At 50.9% G+C, this 27,684-nt stretch overlaps 1 protein-coding gene across 1 annotated transcript in view; it reads right to left on the bottom strand.

The window, feature by feature from the left end:
- ZHX2 (zinc fingers and homeoboxes 2) overlaps positions 1-27,380 on the bottom strand; it is a 162,499-nt gene extending 135,119 nt beyond the window's left edge. The window contains exon 1 of the mRNA XM_039232020.1: positions 27,197-27,380. The gene's annotated coding sequence lies outside the window, so the exon portion shown is untranslated. The remainder of the gene's footprint in view (positions 1-27,196) is intronic.
- Positions 27,381-27,684: the final 304 nt, after the last annotated feature.

Below are 27,684 nucleotides of genomic sequence, written 5' to 3' on the forward strand. Positions count from 1 at the left end.
CACTAGCCTGGCTCTGTAAGGAAAAAAGCGGACATTTAAACAACTTTTTTTAATGTTTACTTACTTTTTAAAAATTTTTTTTAATGTTTTATTTATTTCTAGGAGAGAGAGAGAGAGACAGCGTGAGCAGGGGAGGGTCAGAGAGAGAGAGAGAAACAAAAACTGAAACAGGCTCCAGGCTCTGAGCTGGCAGTCAGCACAGAGCCCGATGCAGGGCTCGAACCCACGAACCGCGAGATCATGACCTAAGCGAAAGTCAGACGCTTAACCGACTAAGCCACCCAGGCACCCCTGATGTTTACTTATTTTGGGGAGAGAGACAGAACACTACTAGCAGGGGAGGGGCAGAGAGAGAGAGGGAGACACAGAATCTGAAGCAGCTCCAGGCTCTGAGCTGTTAGCACAGAGCCTGATGTGGGGCTTGAACCCACGAACCATGAGATCATGACCTGAGCCAAAGTTGGACACTCAACCGACTGAGCCACCCAGGTGCCCCCAAGGTGGATATTTTGATCTCCACCTTTGTGACTCTTGGGTCTTTTATTTTTTTAAGTTTATTTAATCAAGAATCGGATGCTTAGCTGACTGAGCCACCCAGGTGCGCCTCTTGTGTCTCTCTTGATTGGTCTTGAACCTGGTCAAGCAACAGCGTTGTACCATTTACTGACCCCGAAAACTTCAACTAAATATTCCAAGTTGTAACAAGTGATGCCTTATGTTCCCTGTTTCCAGACTGTCTTCAATCCTACTCACTCTCCTTCACGTAGTAGTTTGAGGATGTCCCACTTTGCACACAATACTCGAAACTGCTGAGCACAATTCTGGGAGGAGACTGGTGACCCAGGAGAGAGGTGCTGTTCGCGGCTCACTCTGGACACACTCTGTTACCAATGCTGCTAAAAAAATCTCTGCATCCCTCTTTACGCTCTGGTCCTTCCTGGACCTGCACTCCATCGAGCCTTTCCCACCCAGATCTGTGGGCCCTAGCGTTCTGTCTCCTCCTCCCCTAGGACTCGATGCTGTGCTGCAAGTCACTAGATTCAGCTCATTCTCCTGGAGATCTTCTAAACGGCTGTGTCTAGCATCCAACAAACTCACTACTGCTCCCAGCTTCATGCAATTTCTGATCACAGTGAAATGCAAGTGACCACTGACTGAAGGTCTGCAAGGTCTCAGGCACGGCCATAGGCATTCTCCTTGCCTTGCCCCTCACACAAACCAACGAGTCAGGTGCTACTATCCCCCATTTTACAGATGAGGAAGCTGAGGTTTTCAGAAGTGAAGCACCTTCATTTATCACTGTAACTTGTAAGAAGCAGTGTGAGTTCCAAAGCCACACGCTGGATGGCTTCTAGGGCTAACATGGAGGTCAGAATAGGGGTGAGCCCACCGAGCCAGGCTCACCACCAGGAACCTCAGTCCGGGCAGTTTTACTCAGACCTGCCAATACCCTTTGGCACGGCCATTTAACCTGCAAACTTATCCAATGGTATCATCGAGCATTTCTCCACCGTGTTCCCAAAGAACTCATGAGTGGCTTTCTCAAACACCTTGATGAGAACCAGAGATGCCTGACTCGGGGCATTTTCCACATCTACCGAGCCATTATCAAAAAAATGAAACAAATCTGGTTCACTGTGATCTTGGTGAGCCCATGCTGGATTCTACTGACCACTGTTCTTCTCTCTCACAGCCCTGGCCAAACAGTCCAGGCAACCCGGAGATTTAAGGAAGCTAAGCCCATCACTAGCTGCCTCCAGAGGTCAAGGGGAGACCTGAAGTGAGCCACTGAATGCCTTCTCCAGCATGCTGGTGGCAGGGAGGGGAGATGGCATTAGAATCAGGAAGCAAAATGATTCATTTGGCAATAAAAGATCTGTCCAAACCACTTTCCCATTGTAATTCTGGAGCACGAGGCTGCTCCCGGCTGAAACAGCAACCCCAGACTGCCTTCCTGAAGCATTCAAGAAATAGTGACAGCAAGTCATCTAGGCATCCAGAAAGTAAAAGCCTGCATTTATTAAACTCTTACTATTTGCCAAGCACTGTGCAAAGTGCTAGGTTTACATGATTTTGTAAAATGCTTTATCTTTTAAAAGTTTATTTATTTATTTGTGGGGGGAGAGAGAATGAGTAAGCAGGGGAGGGGAAGAGAAAGAGGGAGAGAGAGAATTCCAAGCAAGCTCCATGCTGTCAGCACAGAGCCCAACACGGGGTTTGATCTCACAATACTAAGATCACAACCTGAGCCGAAATCAAGAGTTGGACACTTAACCGACTGAGCCACCCAGGCGCCCCTCATAAAATACCTTAAAACTATTTTTAGCAGAGAAATACATGCTCATAATTAAGAAATGAAATACTACAGAGGCTCATAATGAAAACCACCAGCTTATAATAAAAACTAACCCCCTCCAACACACTCCCCAAAGGCAACTTTTTCTAACTCTTTCTGTTTCTAGCTCTTTTGGCAGCCACTTCTTGAAGTATAGGATTTCCTCTAATCTGCAGAAATATTGGATTATGCAGACAGAGTGATTACCTCTCTTTACAGATGATGAAATGGTGGCATACTGTGGCCCCGGTCACACAGCTGGAAAAAGCTGGAGTCACGATTCAAACTCAGGTCTGCCTCACTCTGGGTCTGGTTCTTTTTATTTTTTGTGTTTATTTATTTTTGAGAGAAAGAGACCGAGTGCGAGTGGAGGAGGGACAGACAGAGAGGGAGACACAGAATCCGAAGCAGGCTCCAGCTTTGAGCTGTCAGCACAGAGCCTGATGAGGGACTTGAACTCACAAACCTCAAGATCATGACCTGAGCCAAAGTCACACGCTTAACTGACTGAGGCATCCAGACGCCCATCGATCCTGCTCTTAAACTTCACACCCCACAGCCAACCTGCCTGAAGCTTACCTAGTAAAGGATGTGGCTCAGGTCACATTAAGCACATAAGCCCCTAATGGCTCGTGAGGTTACCTGTTGTCTAAAATCACTCATGGCAGACATAACTAAGTAACACCATCGGGTCACACGTAAACGGGCTCTTTGCCCCTGGGAGGTTTATTTTCAGCTCCTCTTTCTAGTTTCTTTGGGTTCTTCCTCCTCCAGCCACTTCAGCCATCTCTGCCCTTTCTGTTGGGATACAAGTAATAGGATTTCACAGGGCAGGGCTCCGGGGCCCTTAAGTCCCTCTCACAGCTTCCTCAACCTCCCTGAAGGAGGTACAGAGGACATTTGCCATCATCTCTGTTAGGATGTTGCAAAAAAAAGACCACTCCCTTCCAGATTCAGGTTTTATAAAGAAATGATTTCCCTTTATTTGTGGCTGTAGCTAGGGCTTGAGAAAAGGTGTGTGCGGAGCAAAATGTAACATTGACAACATTTGTTAATAATATAGCTGCTGAGGGTGGGGGCGCCTGGGTGGCTCCTTGGTTTCCACTCAGGTGATGATGGCAGGGTTGTGGGATCAAGCCTGTCCAGCTCTCTCTTTCTCCTTCTGCCCCTCTCCCCTACTCGCCCTATGCGCTCTCTCTCTCTCTAAAAAAAAAAAAAAAAAAATATAATAATAATAATATAGCTGCTGGTTAGGAGCTCCAACGCAGGCTAGTCAGGTTCAAATCTCAGGAAGTGCCCTCACCAGCTTCCATACCCTGGCAAGGTACTTCCCTGGCTATAACTGATTCTTCAGCTATAAGCCTGGAAGGGGTGTGCTGAGGATTACGGATTAGGAATGATGAACTGTGGGTGTTAATACATGTGCTCTGAACTCTGCTGACTGGGGTCAGTGCTACTGCTATTTATTAAAAACCTGTTCTAGCACCCTGCAGTTTACCTGAGGTGCCCACATACATTGTATGTGGTCCTCATATCTAAAAGGAGCCAGGGCAGAAATGATTAGTCTCTTTAAAGTATTTAAAGGTATAAGTATTAGCCCTGTTTAACAGATGAGTAAGAAAACTGAAAAAAAGGTTAAGTGAGCCGTCCAAGGTGACAGGATGGTTCAGGGTCAGAAGGAGTCACTAAGACCCTTGTGAACTCTCTTGCTAATAAGGCTGGGTGACCTTGAACAAGTCACTGTACCTCTCTGAGCCTCACTTGTAACATAAGACGGCCTTAGCGAGGCAATAACACCGCAGTTCAGAGAAGGGATCCTGAGTCAGACTCTGGACTTCAATTAGCAGTCTTCCACTTATCACCTGGGTGATTCTGGACAAATTACTTCATTTCCTGGTGCCTCAGCTTCCTCAGCTGCAAAATGGAGCTAATAATAGACCCCACCCTAGAAGGTAGTTATGGGAATTGAATGAGTAAACCTGTATTAACATCTTGGGACGAGGCCGGGCACAGCGATCACTATGGAGCCTTACATGGTCAGCCCGAACCCCTGTGCGTCAGCACCATGATCCCCATCTTGACTGTGGGGTGCCCGCTGGACAGGATGTCTGCCGTGGTTTCCAGGTTGGGTGGCCTCAGCCAGGAGTGTTAAACTTTCCATCTAAATCCAATGACCACCTGCAAGTGCCTAACGTTTCAATCTGAATGGAAAACCCTATTTTTCTATTTCTACCTACAACATTGACGATGGTGTTTTGCTTTCCTTCCCAAACAGTCGGGAAATCCTGAATAAATGTCAAAAAGAATTCACAGAGTCAACAAATAGGCAAGAGTATTAAAACTCTTTGGAGTGAATAATTTCCTATATTACCAGAAGCTTAAAGGGATGAGATTTTCAATTTCATTACTCAATAAATATACCCATTTAGGGTACAGGTGAGATGGCTACAATTTGTAGCTAATGTCAGCTGGAAGACGTCTAGCTCGCCTGGGAGCCGCCGTTGCCTCGTACTTTGGGGCCCACCCACAGCGACAGTAGTAGCATTAGAAGCAATAGCGGCTCCCACTCACCAACCACACAGATAAGAGGGTCAAAGGCCAGCAAGGTCCCACCCCAACTTCGAGACGCAGAGAAAATGAATCTTTCGGTGCCTCAGCTTTCCTATCTGCCAAGTGGGCCAAACAGAAATACCCCATAAATGCAGCTTAAATGATTTAGAACAGTGGCCACAGTCAAGGTTGGTTCTTACTCCTTATCGTCACAGAAGATTCCAGGGGCCACCCCTCCCTTGCTCTTTTGGGCCTTTAAGCTGTTCCTAGCCCAGGGCTTCCTCATTTCCGGCTGGCTCTGCCTACCCCTGCCCACCCACCTGTGAGTGTTCTATCCACTAACTCCGTCACTACTCCACCTTCTGTCCAGGCCCTAACTCAGACACCTGTATGTACTGTGTTCTAGGCAGTTTTCATGAACTTCTCTAATGCTTCCAACACTCTGGTGAGGGAAGCGTTATTGTGCCCATTTCTAAGTACTAGAAAGCCGAGGCTTAAAATCCAGCCCCAGCCCCACAATTAGGAAGCTGTTAAGCGGAGTTTGAAATTCAGGCCTACCTTTCACACCCCGGCCTAGTTTAACGCCCAGTGAAAAGAATACATGCATCCACGGCTTCCCTGAGGCTTACAGAGAAGATGCAATGACAATCTCTATGATGGCTCCTCTGATAGGAATAAGAATCACGACCCTGACAACAGCCAAGGGCACCTGGATTGGAGTGTTATTCAGGGATGGCTTCCCAGGGGAGGAGTTACTAACCTGGCTCATCAAGGGTGGGGAGCTAGTCTGGGAACAAAGAAGAGGGTTTAGAATGTATAAAAGTCTGGAGGGAGAAGAGAAAGAGAAGATGCCTTTTTGAGAGCTGCAAGCAGTTTAGAACTCAGGGAGCAGAGCGCTCCGGAGCCGGGGTGGGGGGCGGGGATGAGGAGAAGGGGCTGCGTCTTGCCCACAGAGGTGCCCTGAGTGCTGAGCTGAGGAGCTGGGCCTTTCTCATGGCAGTGTTGGCAGAGGTGAGGCTTTCACAGCCCTCGGGCCACCTGTCTGTGACTGCCAGCCCCTTCGGGACAGAATGTTTATTTCAAATCTTCAAACCCAGCCTGGAGGGAGCTCTGTATACAACAGGTGCTCAAAAAATGAGACTGACAACTGAAAAAAAAAAATCTGAGAAGCGCTCCTTTGGGTCTGAGCACATGCTGCCCCCATCGCACCGTGTGTCCCCTTCCGTGCACTTGAACCTCACGGAATTCTAACTGCCAGCGCCTGTGTTTCCTTGCCTGGGGGCTCTCTGGTTTCCGGGCCCACTTTGCTCCTGAATGGCAGCCCGGAAGCGCAGGGCGAGAATGGCCCTGAGCAGCGCAGAGCAGTGACTGTGGGCGCTGGGGAGTCCCATGCCTGTCGCACCCCTCCGGTGAGCTGGGCGGCCTCTGCTGGTGCCCACCGTGGTAACCTGCTGGCAAGTGCCCCACGTCCGTCCCCCTCCCCCCCACCTCCTCTTCCTAGGCTCCCTTCCTTGCTCCCTACACTTCTCAAATAAACCCTCCTCACTTACATCTTGGTCTCGGGGGCTCCTTCCGAGGAACCCAAACAAAGACAGTCTGATTCTCGGCTTCACAGACTGAAAGGGCTTTGCGGGGGAAAACTGTTCAGGGGCAGGAGACATATGGTCTCCAGCGGGATAGCGATGGGCACGGCGTGCATCCTGTGTGCAGTCAAGAGCACCGAGCGGTTGCTGTGCACACAGGAGGACCCGGGTCCTGTGTTCTAGCCTCGGCTCTGGTTGCAGCAGCATCTGCTGGAAGGAACATGGGCCACCGAGGGAGGCCGATCTGGGTCTGGGTCCCAATGGGGCCCCATTTAGGCAGGTGGCTCCTATCAGAAGTTAGGTGGGCACCAGCGACCTCAGCTGGTTCAGCTGCTGTGATGTTACCGAAGTGTCAGGACTAAGTAAAACACCCCGCGAAGAGAAACGAGGTTCCTTCCTGTGTCTGTTTACGAGCTCCCCTGTTATCTATGCCAGCCGCTTTCCGCACACCACCCATCTAGCAATGATCTCATCCTATGGGCAAACTTGTGCCACCTAGGAGCCTGGGGTCGCCGAGAAGATGGGGTTCACTTTTGCTCAGCTTGGCACCCCCAGCATGTAGCCCCACTACACCTGGCACATAGCAAGCCCTGAATGAGTGTTTGTGGAGAGAATGAACGATACCAGCGAAAGAACAAAGAACACCTACTAGCTATGATGGCTTCTCTGGAGCGTTTGCGCACACGTGGGACTTCAGTGCCAAGTGGAACTGCGCGCCAGGCATTATTCTCGGAACCCACAGCTGTGGTCAAGGCCGCCTGGTTCCTCCCTCACGTGGTGGCTTACCCGCCAGAAGGACAGAGCAAAATGTTCCTCAGCCCAGGCTGCCCAGAAGACCAAGCTGGGAAGCTTCTAAAGAGTCTCTCCCAAGATTCTGATGGGATTACGTGGGGTGGGGCCCAGCGCTGGTATGTTTTAAAGCTCAGGTGGATATAATGTGCTGCTGGGCCGGAGCACTGGCGGGATCAGGTGGGAAAAACCAGATCACGTCAGAGAGGGAAGCGGGTTGTGAAGGAAGCAGAACAGGAAATGTGGTTTGGCCCCATGGTTGGCTGCGGAGGGGGAGGGAGGACGGACATCTGGCTGCATCTGGAGGCATTTGGGGGAAGGTGCTACAGCAGCCGGTGGAGGAGGCCCAGGGATGCTCAACACACATCAAAGGGCACAGCACAGCCCCACGACGAACCACCGCCTGCCCCCAAATGTCGGCAGCGCTGACCCACAGAAATCCTGGTCTGGGGAGCAGGGGGTGGGGACCACTTCGGGGAAGGCTCCCCCGTGCAGGGGACAGTAGAGCTGGGAAGTGAGGTCTGGCACGAGGCTCTCGAGGACGCCAACAAGAAGCACTGAATGTGAGGTGGGCCCAAAGCCACCATCGCAGCCTTGAACAGAAAGACACCAGATGGTTAAGTCTGGCTCACACCACCTACTAACCTAAGAGCTCGCGCACCTCTGCTCCTGGCATCATCCTGGGGTTGTTAGCTGGGGTGGGGTGGGGGCAGGGAAAGGGAAATCCCGCTGCTTTTGTTTGGCCGCTTTCACTTTTAAGTCCCCACCCTCTTTCCAGGGTCCAAACCGAACCCGAAAGGGGGAAGGAGAGGGTGTGAACCCAGGGTGTGAATCCAGGCTGACCACTCAGGAGTCCCCAATGGCAGTTGCAGGCCCACCTCCTCCTCTTCTCCCAAGGTGTCCAACCCCTGGTGTCCAAAAGCTCTAGCAGCTGGGGGGGAAGGGAGCCTTGGGAGACATCCTGCCAGCCTCCCGGCCCTGGGAGAAGTGATTTCCCAAGAGAAACAGAGATCCACAGAGCCGTAAATAAACACGGCATTCCAGAGGAGGGGGTGGGTGGGAGGCAGGCCCAGCCAGCTCGGTCCCCCTCACGGAGATGGCCCATTAACTTTTCCAGCCAGGCTCTGGGACCGGAGAACCTGCCAGCCCTCTCTCCGGTCACCCCCCCCCCGCCCCTCCCCAGCCCCTTCTCGGTGCTCCCCTGTAAATCAGTTGCAGACCCAACGCCTTGGGAGTTTGGACTGTCGGCAGCTGTGCGGAGCAAGCTGCTTGCTCAACACCACGTGGGGTTTGCAAGGAAACGTCACCATAGTTCCACGGGCAATTTCGGTGGAAAGTCGAGTTCTTTTGTACGAGGCTTCCAGAAAGGTCTGAGTCAACAGGCCGCTCAGAGGCAGCCGGGGCAGCAGCGGGCGTCTGACAGCAGCCCAACTTGCAGAAGTCCTGCCAGCCCGGAGCGGACAGAGGGAACCCTCCCTGCACACCGCGGGGGAGACAAGCGGCTCAGAGGCTGTAAGCTCACCCCTACTTTACAAGCAGGGAAACTGAGGCTGGAGAGGGAATGAATGACCTTCTCAAAGCCTGGCAGTGGGTGGCTGAGCCAGGTGTCTCCAGGCCTCCCTATCCCCATCTGGACATGGAATTTCTTTTAGGCCACACATTATTGCAGAACAGTGGGAAGTTCTGTGTGGATCAGTCCCAACAGAAAGACAGTGACTGTCTGGAACTGGCAGTCACCTTCCTCTGAACGTGCATTTGATGGGGGTAGGGGGAGGGGAGGGGAGGAGGACATTGCCAAACGACTCTGCTTCCCTAGTGTCTAGAATTCTCTTCTGAAATGAAAACATTCCCCTTGTGTTTCCAGAGTCCCCGAATCGAAGCTCCGTGTCAAAATCCTGGTCATGAGGAAAGATGTCAAGTCCTAACTTATGAAACTCACTTCACAAAAAGGGGCATTATGGGAAAATTGCAGGAATGTGTTTACTTACATAATTGTTTTATTCAAAACTACACTTTGCCCAATTTTACCCAATATACCCGGAGAATTTTATTATATGGACACCCACAATGAAGTAGGTAATTTGCAATAAATAGTCCCATTCTGCAAAGGGACTAGGATTAGGAATTTTCTCATGGGTTGTTATTTTAACCAACCATACACAAACATAGTCTTTTCATTCATTAAAAGCCTTGATTTACAGAGTTGAGTATCTACAGCTTGGAACTTGCATAACAAACTATTAGCCTCAGTGTATATTTTCTGCTACTAACGTTGTATATAATACCAATGCCCTGTCAAATAAAAGGCTCACAAATATTAAACTTTTCGGCTGTACTGTGTTTTAGCTGTGTGTGTGCACGTGCGTGTGTACATGTGCACCTGTGTGTATGTGTGTGCACCTGTGCATGTGTATGCACACCTGCATGTGCACCTGTGTGTGCATGTGCACCTGTGTGTACGTGTGTGCACCTGTACGTGTGTGCACCTGTGTGTGCACCTGTGCGTGCATGTGTGTGTGTCTGTGTGTGTGTGCACCTATCTATACAAGATCTAACTTCCAGTTGCAAGTTTTTGCTTTGTTTTTACAAATCTTTCAGGCAAGCCTCTCACATGGTTTTCACTGGGCGGGTGTGGGGGGGTCCTGTGTTCTTTGTTCCTTTATTCCTGTGGTTTCATATGATTTCCATCCTCTCTCCCTCCCACCCTGCCTCCCCGCCCTCTGCGGCTCTCTCCTCCCTTGGGAAGAGACTTGGCGCGTAAGTGACCACTAGCTATGCTCATGACTAATGCAAGCATTTGCCGTTAACCTGCATTTAGGGTTGCTGATAGCACATGGTGCAAAGATGTTTCATTAGTTGCCAGAACAAATGACCCATGTGCCAAATCTCCAACAGCTTGTGTCCCGGATAAGGGTCACTGTGGGTTCACTGGTGCTGCCTGCCTCAGAAATTCCACAAATATTTACTGAGCAACTACTCTGCACAAGGGGTGGCCACTACAGCCTGGAGCTCCACCGTGCTGCCCAGGACACGGTTCCTGCCTGCCCGCAGAAGGGGTTGTAGGCCTGGCACCAGCTTCCTTGGAGGGCGCCTAGCAGAGCAGAAAAGCTGGGGGTGACTGCCACCCCGGCTACAGCTACCGTGTGAACCCAGGACGGGAGAGGAAGGGAGCATGGGACAGAGCCGGGATGAAAGAGGTATCATAGTGACTGGTGTCCTCTGTCATCAAGGGCATCTGAACTCTAGGACAGACGGACGCTGGCTAGACCAGATGAGCTACAGGAGTCAAAAGCCTTTTGTTTTCCTCATCAGTAAATTCAAATGCCTGTCATTCGTGCAGAGCAAAGGCGGGGGGTTGGTGGGCATGCTGGGGGACAGGGCTGCTCCCGCATCTCAGGACGAGGGAGGCTGCCCACACCTCTGGGTCCAGCCCCGTCCCTTAGCCGGAAAGCTTCTCCCAGTCAGGAAGATCGAGCTCTGGCGGCTCCCTCCTCCGACTACCAGGATCACTAGAACCAAGTCCTCCCCTCCGCGGAGACAACCAAGTCATACCATTGCTTTCTGGGAACCAAACTCTACCATTTAAGCCCTGAGTGAAAAAAATGTGGTGTTCACCAAAACCAAAACTATTTAATAGACATACTTCCCCATGTATATACCTCCTCCTCCGTCCCCCCCACAAAAGTCTAACACGATTAGTTTCTGTCAGAGAACTTGGCATAAAATTCTAATACCAAAAAACAAGCAAGAAAATCACACACACACACACACACACACACACACACACACACACACACACGTGAAGCACAAGCAAGAAAGCACAGGGTTGGAGTCCAGGTTCCACTGCTAATAATTTGACACTGTACGTGTCCTTTACCTTCTCCATGATGGAGGCGCTGCTGCCTCAACCAGCCCCTCAAATCCGGGGGCTAGGCAGGAGATGAGGCGGCCAGCTCTCCTGCCCTGGGCACCCGGGGAAAGTAAAAACGCATATTGTCAAAGGTATAAAGTGCCTAAGAGGGGATAGAACACTGTATCCTTAACATTCCTGAAAGGAAGTGAAGTAGAGGGTGGAACGCGTTTTGCATCTTTGGTAAAATCTGTTGTTGGGAATGAGTTTGAGACTGAAACATTTTAAAGAAGCAGAAGGGCCCGGAGCATTTCACAGCCTTCCTTTTCCTCTACTATGAAACCTCAGAGGGGTGTGCTAGGTGATCCCAAATATTGGCTTTATCACTGTCTGGCTGACTGAGACAGGTACCAGTGCAAAGTTGATAACCAACAAATGCTGGGCTGTTCAATCACAGGATCAATTGGTTGAAGGTGGGGGGGCGGGGCTTCCTTGCTTTCTATGCCAAGGCCAGGTGCCACGTGCCATGGTTTTGAAGCCAAAACTCAAATACATGATTATTCCTGGGCGGGAATGATCGAGGTTCTGAAGTTATTTTTCAAGGACATTTTTGAAAATGTAGAAAGTCCCACAGAGAAATAAACCAGACTGAAAGCACTGTAGTATCCCTAGTATTTACCAGGGCATCTGATGCATAGTAGGTGCCTGAATACTTCCTGCATGAATGAAGAAAACGTCCAGCATCCGTAACGCTTCTGGCGTTACCTTGGAATGGATAGGCATGGCGGAATACTCCCACAGCATTCAACTACTCACCTGAAGAGCACTGCTACTTAGTCCTTGGCCTTTCCTGCATCCCCTACAATACTCCCAACCTCACGCACTGAGTGGTGGGTTGAGAATCAGCTAGATCTGCCTGTGAGGCTGGGCTCTGCTCCTTCCTAGCTACGTCACCTCTCAGAGACTCCGTTTCCTCATCTGTTACATACAGATAATCAGGGCTCTCTCAGGAGGAAATTAACAGTAAAGGACTTCCCATGGGAGTTGGGTGGAGTATGTGAATTTGTCTACATAGAGCTGAGGATCCACCTGGCACATTGCACTCTCGAGGTAAATGCTGGCCATCAGAGTTACTCTTGTGCTCAACATCATTAGTGCTTCGCAGCAGCTATGGGCTCATTAACATTCATTTTCTTTACGCCACACTAGATGTTCAATGTAAAACCAAATTGCAACGGTATTCTATAAAATATAAGAAAGGTAAAGATGTTGCAAAAAATTTATTTTTAATGTTTGGTGGCCTTTCTGAGCATTAGGAGTGCTCCTCCACAGTTAAGTACTGTCCTTACAGCCAAAATGGCACTGGACTAAGTGTGAGGAAGCTGTGTTTGAGTCTGGGCTTTGCCACTCATCCTCTTTATTCTCTGATATTTAGCCAGGCCGAGAGGAACAACGACTTGCTGAAATATCACATCCAGTCTAGGGCTTCACATGATAGAAATATGTATTATTCACCAAGTATTCACACATTGCCCCCTTGACTCACCCCACCCCTGGGTTTTTGGGCATCCTAGAGTTAGGCAGGGTCCTATGAGCAGAGGTGATAGCTTTAGGGAGTACATATCTGATCCTTTACTTTTCCTTAAAAAGCTTCTTAAAATGTTTATTTTTGAAAGAGAGAGAGATGGGGTGTGAGTGGGGAAGGGACGGAGAGAGAGGAAGACAGAATCTGAAGCAGGCTCCAGGCTCTGAGCAGTCAGCAGAGAGCCCAATGCGGGGCTCGAACCTACGAACCGTGAGATGAGCCAAAGCTGGACACTTAACCCAGTGAGCCACCCAGGCACGCCCCTAACCCTTTAATTTTCTTTTCCTCTGCCCCAGCAGCCTACAAGCCAATTGTTTCAAATTATGTGCCTACCAAGTCAAGGCTGCCTGGATCCCTAAGTCCCAGCTTAGAAGAAAGCTACCTTGATGACCTGTGGCCTTTCAGTGCACTTCCTAAGACTAAGAGGTAGACCTTGCTTTGTTAAGCCTCTAGGATACTGGGGCTGACTGGTCACTGCATCATAACTGACTACTCATGTCTCTATTCAGTGCCTGTTCCCCAGGGCTCACGCATGTCTGTCACAGAATGGCCAGTTATCCTCAACCACACACTCAGTGTACTGAAATCTCAGTGACGCCACTTTCCCATCACGTAAGATGGCCCAGCTAGATTATGAAGACTTAGTAAATCTGGCCATCCCTCTCATGACAGGTATTTTTTTCTTCCCTCCCCAGAGCAGGGAAAAACTGTTGACGAAACTGTGAGAGGACAAGTATCCTGAGAATGAGAAGCTGGCCAAGTACCTGGTAAGGGAAAGGAAAAAGACACGCCTGTTACTAATTCTACCTGTGCAACCTTTCATACACAAAATCTTAAACTCTGGAAGGGAACTAAGGCTCCTGGTATCCCATGGGCTAAGGCACTTAATACAGACTTTTTTTTTTTTTTTTTTAATAATCTCCACACCCAACGTGGGACTCAAATTCACGACCCTGAGATCAAGAGTCACATGCTCTTCCAACTGAGCCAGCCAGGTGCCCCAACACAGACTCTTAATACTCCACCTAACGCTCCAACATCATGATGTGGACAGTCCCTGGGGTCTGATGTCACTCAGACCTGACTTTAAATCCCAGCTTGGCCATTTCCTCTATAACTCAGGCAAGCTGATTTCTTGAAACTTCAATTTCCTCATACATAAGATAGGTATAAAAACATGTACCCAGTGGGGTTGTTGACAGAATTAAACAATTTAAAACAAGGTGGAGTATACACCATGCTTGATTCAATGGTTGGTACGTAGCATTCAATCAGTTTGGTTTCCTTCCTCTCTATCATCTTTACAGTCGAGTTTGGTCTCAAGTTCAGACTTGGTAATAAAGAAAAGAAAGTTTAAATTGAAAGTAGTAGAAAGACCCTGCAACAACAACACCTGTGATATTGCTGTAGGCGTCACATGGGAAGGTGGAAACTGTGTTCTCAAGAGGAAACAAAGGGTATAGCCACGTTGGAGGGAGGAAGTGGATCCAGGCTGCACAGACAGGCCAGAGATCCAGAAAAGGCAGTGGGGCCAAGCCAGGGAGGTAGGGAGCTTGGCAGAGTTTGGCCAAAAGATCCTGAATCTGGGACAAAACCAGCCTGGGACAGAAGCTTCCTCCACTGCTTCCTGTTACAAACCGGTCCAGTGACTGTCAAGGACCTGCCACCAGGGGCAGCAGCGAGCAGCAACGCATCTGGCTGCTAACTTGTGCTGACCCAGAGCACAAGCTCCCCAACAGGCTTGGGGAAAGAGTCCTTTCCTCAGTAACAATCCAGTCACACGAGACATATTCATTTTGAGCCTACTAAGTGGGCCAGCCTTGTGCCGGTGCTGGGAATATGAAGACAAATGGGAAACTCTCGCTGCGGTGGGGGTGGAGGGTCGGGGGGCGGGGGGTGTCACAGTTTCCCTGGGAGACAGACGTGCAAACAGATAAGAATCCATGTGCTGAGATTTCTAAGGGGTTATTTCTCTGGCACCCTAGCCTCTCGGAAGAGGGAGCAAGTTATCTCTTCAGCAGGAAGGGGTAGGTCTTGCTAAGTCTGGGGGATGAGTCTTTCCAGGGAAAAGGATGTATGTGTGGAAAGGAATGAGAAGGAAAGGGGAGCACACAAGGTTTAGGCGTCAGTCTTGTCTGGCTCAAGTGTGGGGCGCAGGGCAGGGGGGCCGGGGAACTAGTTCAAGTGGAATAAGCCCGGTAGGCAGAGGCCAGCTTCCGAAGAGCCACCACACTAGGGTCAGGGATTTGACTTGGTCCTGTGGGTCAGAAGTTACTAACAGGGAGTCCTCAGAATGGACAGGAAAGCACATTGAAAAAAATTGATTCTGAATGCCTTTAGGCTGGGCATATGCTTTCCACTTTGACCCATTCTCCACTGCTTCCTTCGGCTCTATACTTCACCCCTTCACTCTTCTATACTACCTGCAAACCCCCTGAAACCATTTGGGTTTGTGACTCCTGGACAACCAGTGACATGGGAAGGGTTTTAGGAGGGTAAGGAAACATGATCAGATGTGGTGTTTAAGAACCGCCAACTCCTATTATTTTTGTAACTGGCACGCATCTTCTATATCCAGAAATCTTGAAGTTGTTTATACAAATCCCCTACCAGGATCAATCAGTGCACCCCTCCCAACCCTGAAAGACCAGCAGGCTGATCTGTTATAACCGAGGCCCTTTCTCCCAGCTGGGGAAAATCAGTTCAGCAGAAAGGACCAGAAGCCACCCTTCCCAGCCTCACGTTGGCCCCAAGCATTATCCATCAGGCGTTTTCTCACACCTGGGCTTTGGCGGTAAGAGAGCCGACAAGAGAGTGTCTACGGCCCAGCCAGGAAATGCCAGAAGGTCAAGTGGAGCCCACTCTGGGCTCTGGGGACAGGGCCCACCAGCGTCAGGACAGGCTCGGCAGGTCTGAGGAGAGCCTGGATGACCAGTTCCTTCATCCCAGGCCACTCCCTGCTCGCTGGGTGACCGCCCTTTCTGTGGGGTAGGGGTGTGGCCCCTAGTCATCGATTCACGGCACTGGGATATCCCTCAGACTACAGTGACTCAGAGGCAGCCTCATAGTACATAAGGTCAGAGATGCGTCAGGGACAACCTTTCTAGGGTACTGCCTAGCTGCCGGGTGCTGTGCTAAGTACTTTACAGGCGTTATTCCCTGTAAGTCACACAGGGGCCTTAGGGGCAGGGGTTCTGGCCCTGCCAGTCCAGCCAGGCCTGTCGTGTAGACCAGCGAAGGCACACGGTCTCCAGCTAGGCTGAGAACACCTCCAGGAAAGGAGCTGTGGGGTGGTCACCTCTGTGTCCCTTCCCCTGCTCCTAACACTGAGCACAGTACCCTACACACAGGGAGGAGGGTAGTGGCAAGGCCAGGGCAAGGGTGGGGTAGTGGCAAACTAGGCACCCGGGACACAGAACTAAAGGGGACACTCCCTGTCAAGCGCTGAAGCTGCATCTGCAGGAGGCTGGGTGCGAGCACCACCCTGGGTGCTTTGTTCGCTTCACCCCAGTCCGGCCCTGGGTAGTTCACCGCTCAGACCAGTGCGTGAATCCTGCTCCGTCGCCCACTAGCCATGTGACCGACCTTCTCCACCCTGTGCTCAGATTCTGCACCTGTAAAATGGGGCTTACGACAAAGCCAAGGACTGGTGAAGACACGGCGACGTCAGAACCCTCATATGCGGCCGCCGGGAATGTGCAAGGGTGCTGCTGCTTTGCAGAAAGGTCTGGCGTTTTCTCCAAAAGTAAAGCAGAGAGTGACCATCCGATAATCCAGCAATTTCACTCCCACGTATCGTCCCGAGAGAAATGAAAACACACCTTCACACAAACATGGCATGCAAGTGTTCAGAGAGACATTATTATAACACCCAAAATGTAGAAAGCCAATTGTTGACAGGTGAATGGGTAAACAAAACATGGGCTGGATGGTGTGTCCCCCTCCCCCAATTCATACACTGAAGCTCTATCCCCAGTACACCAAAATGTGACTGTATTTGGAGATTGGGCCTCTGTTTTCATTTTTCTTAATTGATTTATTTATTTTTTGAGAGAGAGAGAGAGAGAGAGAGAGAGCGAGAGCAGGGGAGGAGCAGAGAGAGAGGGAAAGAGAGAATCCCAAGCAGGCTCTGTGCTGGCAGCTCAGAGCCCGATGCGGAGCTCACACCCACGGACTTGAGATCATGACTTGAGCTGAAGTCAGACATTTAACCAACTGAGCCACCCAAGCGCCCCTGGTGCTTTAAAGAAGTGATTAAGTTAAAATGCCCTAGAGCAACGTGCCTGGTATCCTTTTAAGAGGCACCCAGACGGACATCAGGCATGTGTGTGCACAGAGAAGAGGCTGTGTGAAGACAGGGTGAGAAGTCCGCCATCTGCAAGCCAGGGAGAGAGGCCTTAGAAGAAATCCAATGTGCTGACATCTTGATCTTGAACGTCCAGCCTCCAGAACTGTGAGAAAATAAATGCCTGTTGTTTAAGCCACCCAGTCGGTGGCATTTTGTGATGGCGGCCCTCGCAGGCATAGCCACACAATGGAATACTATTTGGCCATAAAAACAGTGAAGTACAGATGCATACTATAACACGGATGCACCTCAGAAACATTATGCGGAGCGAAAAAAAAGTAAATAGGGAAGGCCACATAGTACTCGGTTTCTGCTGTGTGGAATGTTCAATAAGGGCGGGTCTACAGAGACAGAAAGTAGCTCCGGTTGCTAAGGCTTGGGGGTAGGGGGGCGGTCTGGGGAGGGGGCTGGGAAGCGACTGCTAATGGACACAGGATCTGTTTCTGAGATGATGGAAATGTTCTAAAACTAGACTGCACAGCTGTAAACACACTAGGTATCAGTTAATTGTACATTTTATACCTGGGTGAATCCTAAGGTATGCACATTACACCTTAAGCTATTTTAAAATAGGGGCTAATGCGAGGACCCACGTACAGACTACTACACGGTGCCCCATATTTTATCGGTGCTTTTTAACATGCTCAAACGAGTATCAGCTGCTCAAAGTCACCTGAAGTGCCTCAGATTCCTTTACTTTTAGGGGGACATCAGGGAAACTAGCCTGGACAGTGACTGGTGATTCTGTAGCCCTAAGTGACCTGTCCCAGCCCACAGGGGACTCCCAATCAGCTGGTTATGGCTGCCGCATGCCTGACGAGACAGGACTGCTCCCGCCTCGGATGCCACAGACCCGTGTTGCAATCCTGGCTCTGACCTTCATACCACCTGCTCAGCACGGCTGCTATAAAACGTCCTGGATGATGGCGTGAGGGTGTGAGGAGCCTACACTCAGTTGGCATTCAACAAATTGGGAGAAAAAAACAACTATGCACAAGAAAGCCCTTTGTCCGCCAGAGTGGCTCAGTCAGTTAAGCGTCTGACTCTTGATTTCGGCTCAGGTCACGATCTCACGGTTTGGGAGGTTGAGCCTCGTGTCGGGCTCTGTGTTGACAGTGCAGAGCCTGCTTGCGAGTCTCTCTCTTCTCTCTCTCTGCCCCTCCCCCCACTCACATGCGCACGCACACGTCCTCTCTCAAAATAAATAAAAAAAATATTTTTTAAAAGCCCTTTGTCAAGCCCTAACTGTACATGCACCCCAGCGCTGGCTGGTGGCTTGGCCACTGGTTCTAACCAGTGACAGAGAGGCCACAGGCCTTTCTGGCTGGAGCCATGGGTGCGCAGAGGGCAAGATGGGTGGCACAGGCCCATGCCCAAGGAGCACTGGGTATGGAAGAAGGCTGCCCAGCTCCCAGAAACCCTGGACAAAGGGCTTCCCGTTCTGCTGTCCCTCGTGTGTTAAGTGGAAATAAAAGAGTTCTTGTATCTCTTAGGATTCTCATGAGCTAATGCACAAATAGTGCTCAGCATTGTTCGTATAATGTCCATGTGACGATCACTGCAGGTGCTAGGGCCAAACGACTGAGAGCTTCCTGAAGGCAGGGACGTCATTTTCGTCCTCTGGCAGGTGCGGAGTGCTCGCTGACTGGGCAGAGGAAAAGAAGTGGTTAGGGAAGGCTCCAGGAAACAGAAGAGCTGCAAGCTATAGAAGCAGAAAGGTCCTATTCTGCCGTATGATCATGTGATTTTGGGCAAATCCCCTTACCTCTCTGGGCCTCAGTTTCCCTGAGATGGACCAGGTGCTTCCTAAAGTTTTTTCCAGCTAGTACATTCCTGGATCCCACTAACGTACCATGTTGCTATTAGACTATTAGACTCATCCTCTGCTCCCCAAATCTTCCTCCGGGGATCCCAGAGGACATTAAACTTTGTGCCAGAGGACCTGTAAGTCCCCTTTCTGAAAGTGCTGAAGTCAGGCCGGCTTCAGTTTCACACTGCCGCATACTGCGTCCGTCTTTGGAACGTCTGCCATTAACCCACCGATGGAGCCACTCCATGTCTGCTGTGGCTCTGTGTGCCCCAAAGTCCCTGCTCTTGGGGACACTGTGAAGTCCTGCACTCTCCTGAACTGCGTGGCTCTGTCATAAGGTCACCGCATTCTCATAATTAATTCTGTAACATAAAGTTCCCTGGAAGAAAGTGCAGCATAACGACCCCTCGGTGCTCTGTTAGGGGAGGGGAGGGGAGGGTCTGTGCTTCTCTGGTCCTGCCTGGAGCCACCACCATCCTTTCCTCTAAGTTTCTTGACCTGGGGGCAGTCTTCCCAGCTTCTAGCTGTCAGTCCGTATCTCTCCATTTCCCACCGCCTTCCCCCAGCAGCAAAGCCACACCCCATCCCTACCCACACTGACATTCCGGCCTCTCTCTGCCCCTTCTGGGTCACCACCCCCCATAAACAACTCGGCTATGACATCCAACTCAGACCAGACTGTGTGCAAATATCTTAAAGGAGCTGTTTCCAAAGAGGCAAGGGTGCAGTGCAAATGAAAATAATTTCTAAATGTCCTCCTCCACAGGCCAGGGAGATTCCGTGGGGGCTCTGGGTATACCCGGGGCCGGGGGGGGGGCGCTGAGATGGCTTTGTCCTTAGAGCAATTCAGCTCAGCCTTGTATTTTAAGAACAGCGGGAAAGTAATATCTGCTGAAAGGAGTTTTCTGTGCGCTATTTAACTAAATGGCTCTGCAGCTGGAGAGAGCCATAGGCAGACGTGTTATGATTCAAGGGCTCCCAATTACAATGATCTTCTTTTATTGTATAAAAACAGCAACACAGCCATCTCCACCCTCCCAACGCCTGCTCCCTCCATCCCCTTCCCCCATTGGCTGGCAAGGATGTTCAGCATCCTGAAAGTAGCACCCGGATTCTCATCAGTCCTGGGAGTGTAGCTTGCAGCCCACCGGGACTCCTCCTCCCTACAGCCAAGGACAGGGTGGAAAGGGGGCAGTGCACCCTGAAGAATGTTCTATTATAGATGCTACTAGAGGCTTTAGAGTTGTCTTTTGGGGGCAGGAGTGGGGGCAGTTGGATCACAAGAATGGATTTGGAATTCTCTTGCTGTTTTGACTAAACTTATACACACGCACCCTCATACATGCATGGACACCCACACCCCTACACCCCTTTAGCAGAAAAGCAATCGGACTATCTAGAAGCACATTCTAAAACTGTCCCCTCTCCCCATACCTCCTTCCAGGATGGGGTGGGGCACCTCCAAAAGATTTCAGAAAGACCTGGTAATGACTAAGAGCATCAGCTTTGAGGGGCGCCTGGGTGGCTCAGTCGGTTAAACATCCAGCTCTTGACTTCAGCTCAGGTCATGATCTCATAGTTCGTAGGTTCAAGCCCTGCATCGGGCTCTGCACTGCTGCTTGGGGTTCTCTCTCTCCCTCTCTCTCTGCCTCTCCCCGGCTTATGTGCTTGGTCTCTCTCTCAAAGTAAATTTAAAAACTAAAAAATACTTAAAAGAAAAAAAGACATCAGCGTTAGGATCAGACGGATCTGAATTTAAATCCTGACTTGGCTACTTTCTCTCTGTGATCTTCAGCAAGTACCTAACCTTTCTGAGCATTGGTCCTGTCTTTGAAACAGGGCTACGGGGGAGCCTGGGTGGCTCAGTCGGTTAAGCGTCCGACTCCGGCTCAGGTCATGACCTCACGGTTCATGGGTTCGAGCCTCGCGTCAGGCTCTATGCTGACAGCTAGCTCAGAGCCTGGAGCCTGTTTCAGATTCTGTATCTCCCTCTCTCTCTGATCCTCCCCTGCTCGTGCTCTCTCTCTCTCTCTCAGAAATAAATAAAACATTTTAAAAATTAAAAACAAAAACTAAAACAAAAACAGGGCTACGGCCCTGCTCTCAAAATCCTCCTTGTGGTCAGACTGAAATGACATAGTGAAAGGAGAGTATTTAGCAGAGTGCCTGGTACACAGTAGGTGCTCAATCTGGGGGACACATCACTGTTCTTAAGGCAGCAACACTGTGTCTGTGGTGTTCTGGGTGTACAGGAAACTTTGTATTCGTTCAGTGTCACCGCTAAGAGTGGAGGGGGGGCGGGGCAGACAGCTGGGGGTGGGGCATGAATGTCTGCCCCACTGAGGAGTGTTTTTCTCCAGTCTTTCTGCAGCATTGATTTAAACCATAATGTTTGCACAGCCAGTTCCCGTGCACGCATGCATGCTGCCTCAATTTAGACTTCTGGTCCTTCCTGGGCTTTCTGCAGATGTTTCGGAGTCCAGAAGCTGCAGCTGCAGGCATCCAACCAGGCCAAGGAGAACCCACAGCCCAGAAACTCTTGCTCATGTCTTCCCTCTTCCTTTCTCAACAGCAGTTTCCTCTCTCCCGCAGTCTGTCCAGGGCCTCCAACAGGGAGAAGTCCCTCCCAAAGAAGGAGCTAACTCAACCTGGCCACTCTCTCAGGCCTGAAGGGTCCATGAGTTCATGCCCCGCGCTGAACGTGACACCAAACGGTTCCCAGGATTTTGCTGGTTTCCCCCTGCAGGGTAAACCAAGCACGGCTTGAAACCCAAAAGTAAACCCATCATATATGCTTCTCCCTCTTCTATCCCAAACCAAGCCTGTGCACCCCCAAAACATACCACAAATCTCTTACACCAAAGTGAATGCCCAGGACTCGCTCCTTAGTATTGATCCCCCCCGGATCAATAGTACAAGTATTCATTCACTGCAGATTCTATGTGGCAACTCTATTGCAGTGAAACACCCCGTAATAAGATTTAATGTCCACGAAGTGTTTCCAGTACTAGAGGCTCGGAGGCGGGCAGAGGGGAGGAAGAAAAGTGTGTGCACTATGGTTTTTTACAGGCAAATTGTTCACCAGGGTGGTAAACGCTGGGGAAAGCAAGAAAACTGGCCTCTTTTATTACATTTTAAAGTTTGGGTGGAAACTGATACACTGTTGTCAGGACTGTTTTTCTCCTTGGGGGTCTGTTATACACCCCCCCCCACACTCACACCATTGCCAATCAGCTCCTCTTAAAAGTAAGACTATAAGCATAGGAACAGGAAACACATTGTGGGTGGATGTTCTTAAAATCACAACCTGTTCGTGTAGGGTGGGGGCCTTAGACAAGGGTGGGGGAGGGTAATCAGGATGGATTTTTTTTTAGGGGGGATTTTTTTTTTCTAGTTAAAAACGAAACTACCTTGTCAATACTAAAAACAGTGTCTACTTTATCGTCTACCACTGGGCCACATGAGTAGCCAGGCACCCAGGCATCCTTTCAGAACGGCGCTGTCTGGATTTGACCATGACACAGCACATTGTAGTACCTGTACACTGCACTGGGGTCTCACTGCGATTTTCCGGGAAGGCTTTCCATTTCAGTGGTTACTCAGACCTGCCACTAACCAGTGCATCTGCGTAAGGGGGAGAAGGATGGAGAATACAATGAGGAGGGGGCAGTCTGGGTCTTGGAATCAATGATAAAATCCACGTATGTAATCACTTGGCATCTCAAGAATACAATAAAGTCACATGCCAGAGGTCATGGCAGTGACCCTGATGATGCTGGTGACAGCAGGTGATGTTTACTGAACAGCGTGTTAGGCGCTGTGCTAAGCTCTTTTATAAATTTCTTCTTACGCTTCACAACAACCCATAAGGCAGCTATGAGAACGATAGATGTTCTTGTTTTCGAGATGAAGAAACTGAGGTTTGGAGAGGTAAGGAATAGCCCAAAGTCATAAAGCTAGTAAGTTGAGCAGAGAATCAGCCCTTGCTGGAGGAATCTAGAAGGGTGAACCTACCAGAAGGGCCTCTGAGGCCTTCTGATACCATCCCCTCCATTTAAAGCAAAGGTGAGGGTCATGATCAAAGTTATTCTGATGCAGGTAATACCTAGAGGTCTGAGGGTCGGGAGAAAGGCCAGCTGTAGCGTCTGGAGAGTAATGGAACCCTACCTCCACAGTTTTCAGTACCTGAGCTATGAAAAGGGATAGCTACTTGCATCCTGGTAACAGCCGACTAACACTGGGTTAATTTTGGATTCCTACTGGCAGAATCTAAAAGAAAAACTCCCCATCGTCCCTCACTTTCTTATTGCACTCCGTCTGCTTTTTGCCCTGAGGCAAAGCCGGTCCGCTGGTCTGAAACTTTTTATTTCAAACCGGAACCAAGCTGATTTGTCTGCACAAGGCACACTGCTGTCAGTCTTACCTTCCTGAACGCTTGACATCCGTCCTCGGAAACCTGCCATAGCTCCCCAGTACCTATGGATTACCAGCCGCCTTCCTCCACGTCCACCCTCAGGTCTGGCAACATCTCTGCACAATAGTCCCTGCATCCCCTACCCCCCCCTCCACCGCCCGGCCCCCAACCTACTAAAAATATGCTCGGCTGCCAGGACGCAGTTTTACCTTCACCAGAAATACCTTTCTTCCTCCCATCTTAATCCACACACACTTCATCTGCAAAATTGACAACCATCCCACCCTTCACCCCAATTTGTTCGTGGCAGCAGTGTGCCTACCTCAAAAATGTAGGATTGCCCCTCCTTGGTACTTGGGTGGCCAGGTGGCGGAGTTCTGGATGATGAACCAAGGACATCAACTGAGAGGGGCATGTCTTCCCAAATGTAACAGTAAAGCCCTACTGGGCACATGTTCAATGCCTCATTCATCCTGCTTTCTCTTTCCTGGGATGGAGACGTGAAGCCCGGAGATGGGGCAGCCACCTTCCCACCTCAAGAACACAGACCTGGGATCAGAGGCCTATACCTAAGGATGGTGTAGTGGAAAGACAGAGCCTGGGTCCCCAGTGGTACTGCCCAGGCATTGTCCCACTCGCCCTTCTTGTGGCCTGACACAAGCAAGCCCCCATCCGACTAAGTCACTGGCGATCAGGATCTCTGCCGCTAACAGCTGAGTACAATCATATCTGACACACCTCCAGACACTGTTCCTCCTCATTCCATGGGTCAGTTCAGATGCTATGCCCTTTAGGAAATCCTCCACGATTCCCTCCGGGCAGAATAATTACACCCTTCATTGTGCTTCCGCAGTACTTTTCTCAATTACAGCACTTAGTTAATCCTGCTTGATTTGGCCTGCTGGTCTGCTCAGATTCCTCAGGGGTAGGGGGTCTGGACCCCGCCAGCATCTCCACAGTGCCCGGAGCAGAGCTTCGCATTGACCGCACGGGGCTTTCTGTCACCAGTATCCCCATAAGGTCTAGTGCAGCGCACAGGAGCGTGAAGTGTGCGTGTTCTGGGTCTGGCGCTCCGCTTACTGTTTGGTCTTGGGCAAGCTGGAGAACCTCTCTGTGCGTCCACTTCCTCATCCATAAAAAGGAGACACTGACAGGATTGTCACGAAGACAAAATAATCATGAGCACTTATAAGGGTTCTTGGCATATCAAAGTGTTTAATGACTGCAGACTCTTATTAGGGTGATGACTAATAAGTGGCAAAATGAACAAATAAATCAACACATAGCTGCTAAATAAATCTAGGAAGGAATAAAACCCAGGAAAGTTTTGGAGGTAGGACCCCAGGGCAGTGTCACTGTCCCTTCTTTTTTATAACTACACCCGCCCCTTTACTTTTTCATTCTAATGGGATGAACTGCTGTAACGGGAGTGTTCAAGGCTAAGAAATAAGACCTGGCTCGGAATACTGACTTCACTTTCCGCTCTGCAGCTTTTGGCAAATTTCTTCACCTCTCTGAGCCTCAGTTTCTTCAACTGTAACCTAAGGATCATAATTGTATTTATCTCACAGGGTTATAATAAAGCACATAAAATATTAAGTGCTGTGCCTGGCATATGAAAACAGTAAACATTAGCAACCATTATCAAACGTTGTCATTATTCTCTGTCAAACGCCTGGCATCACACTCAACCTCACAGCCCTGATGGAGGTGAGACCCTTGGTGTGGGCATCACCTTTACGCATGTCAAGATACACTGCATTTACATCAGGAGAATACCCTTCCTGAGTGCCCACACACAATGTCATTTTGATCTTTTCCTTTAATTGAGGATTGGTTAATATATCTGATGTACCCTAAATCCTTGACCTCTGAATTTCCCCTTAAGAGCTGTGAACTTCAGGTGGATCCTAGTGGACATCACACCTGGCCAGAAGGTACATAAGCACACAAGAACAACCAAAGAGCACAGCGTTTCCACCCCAACGAGATTCCCACGGATCACAGGCCCTGTTCCTGTCAATGACACATTTCAATCTGGTAGATTCCCCCCCCTCTGGCTGTAAGATACATATATGGCTTAATATAATTTTCCCTTTAAACTTGAATCAAACCTTTATGTTAGTTCCATTCAAGCACTTGAGGGCTCCATTAATCTATTTTTACTTTTAAACATGCCATTTTACAAGATATTTATTCCACTTGGTTGTCATCCAAATGCTTTTTGACATTACTGCCCTGGAACTGAACTGCTTAAACTCAGGGCCCTCATAAATAGAAAAATCACCTTTTGACTGAAACCTAGAAGAGCTCTCAGAAGCTCACCCCCTTCACTTCAACAAGCATTCATTTTTGCTCTACATAAAGGAGTGTGAGTGCATGTGTGAGTGTGAGAGAGTGTGTGTGTGTGTGTGTGATGTTTTAAGAGGGTAAGCTGGGAGGTCTGAGTTACCCAGAGGATGAAGAGCGGGGACTTCCTGCCCCTCCAAAACCTGCCCAACTGGCCGGCCTCAGACTGGGGAGCTGCTAACTTGGAGATAAGGAGATCGTCAGAGATCAGGTAGGGGAAGAACTCTAGGGCCTGACAAGACTTAGGGGACCCCGGAGCCGGCCGGGCAATACCTCTTCCAAAGGGGACGGGTCCAGGGAAAGTCACCACCCCCCCCCCCCACCTCCGGACAAACAAAAGGCCATCCCCAAACAGCTGAAGGCAGGCAGAGACCCCGCTGGCTTTGAAGCCGATCAATCAGGTGGAAGCCCGAGCAAATCACAACTTGGCTTCCCCAAGTTTGCTCCCCAGCCTACCGAGCCACCCCCCTCCTCCTCCGCCGCCTCCGAGCTCTCCGCACAGCTACGGGGCCAAGGGGACCGTCCCGCGATGCGCGCTGCCTTCCAACTTTCCGCGCCCCTGCGTCTCCGCAGCCTCCCGCAGAGCGGCTGGGGGACAAGGGCAAGTTTGCAAAGGCGGGGATCCCACGTCCCGGCGAAGCCACAAAGACGCCGCAACACCAACAAAGATGAGCCTCCCGTGGGGCGGACGCCGGCGCCAGCTGCCGCTCCGGGGGCGAGCGTGGGCTCGGCGGGCAGAGGCGGCCGCGGGCGTGGGCCGGCCGGCGGCGCGGGGTGTGGGCCCCCCCCCCGGCCCCCCGCCCCCCCGCACACGCGCGGGCGCCCCGCCACCTGAGCCGGGCGTGGGGCCCGCGCCGCGCTCCGGCCCTGCCCCCCGGCAGGTAGCTCTCGCGGCCGCCCGCAGCCACCGGCGGCGACGAGAGCAGAGGCGGCCTCGACCCACGGCGTCATGCTTCCTGCCACCGCAGGACGGCGAATCGTCACCGGGAGAGGGGAGACGAGGGGAGCGCGGGGGAGGGAGGGCAGCTCGCACACGCAGCCCCCCCCCCCCCGCCAAACCCGCCGGGCCGGGGCCACGTCCCGCCGGAGTCCCCGCGGGACCTGCCCCGTTTGCACAAAGCGCCGCAGCTGGGCCACGGAGGGGAGGGCGCCGGCCACGAAATAAATAAATAAAAACAGAGTCGGGTCTACGTAACGCCCTGTCGAAAGCGGACGCCATATTTTTTTGTGGCTTATGTCGACATAGGGAAACGTAGACATGTTTTTCCTCCTCCTCCTCCTCCTCGGTCTGGCTCCCATTTATCCAAACTTGTAATCAAAACTCTTAAAAAAAAAAAAATCTCCCCCCCCCACCTCCGGATCTTCTTCTTTCCTCCCACCCGCCGAAAGGGCCCGCACCCCCCCTCCCCTTTCCGCACCCCCTCTCCCAATCACAAACCCGGCCAAGTCCCATTAACAACACGTTTTCGGGAGCCGCGGCGGCGGTGGGAAAGTTGGGCTGGAGTGGCCGGCGCCCGGCGTGCGGGGCTCGGGGCTGGCGGCGCGGGGCGGGGGGTGCCGGGCGCCGAGGCGAAGTTTCTTACCTGCGCCGGGGCTGGGGACGCGGGGACCCGGGCTGGGAGCGCGGAGACGCGGCACGGGCGTTCCAAAATGGAACTCTGCTGGCTCCCCCACCCACTCCCCACTCCCCACCGGGCGCCGGGCTCGCGCTCCGTGGGAAAGAGGGGGCACGGCCGGCCTGCCAGACAGACGGACAGGAAAAGCCCCCGTACGGGGAACAGTGGCCAAAATTTTAAAAAGAAAAAAAAAAAAAAAAAGAAGGAAAAAAAAGGGGAAAAAAAATGTCTCGATCAGTGGGGAATCTACGCCAAAACCCACATGATCTGTAACGTCAGCATGCGTATTTGCATACGATACCACCACCCGAGCTGCCACCCGGGCTCGGGTTCCGCAGAAAGTTACAAAGTGAAATTCAGCCCCCTCCGGAGACGCCGGCGAAATGTCATTTTCAGGCGGGAGCTGGGGGGGGAGGGGGAGGTTAGCCGCGAAGGCGCTGGTTCCTAGCGAGGTT

Source organism: Hyaena hyaena, unplaced genomic scaffold (genome assembly GCF_003009895.1).
Source record: "Hyaena hyaena isolate Hyena2069 unplaced genomic scaffold, ASM300989v1 scaffold_62, whole genome shotgun sequence".
NCBI lineage: Eukaryota > Metazoa > Chordata > Mammalia > Carnivora > Hyaenidae > Hyaena > Hyaena hyaena.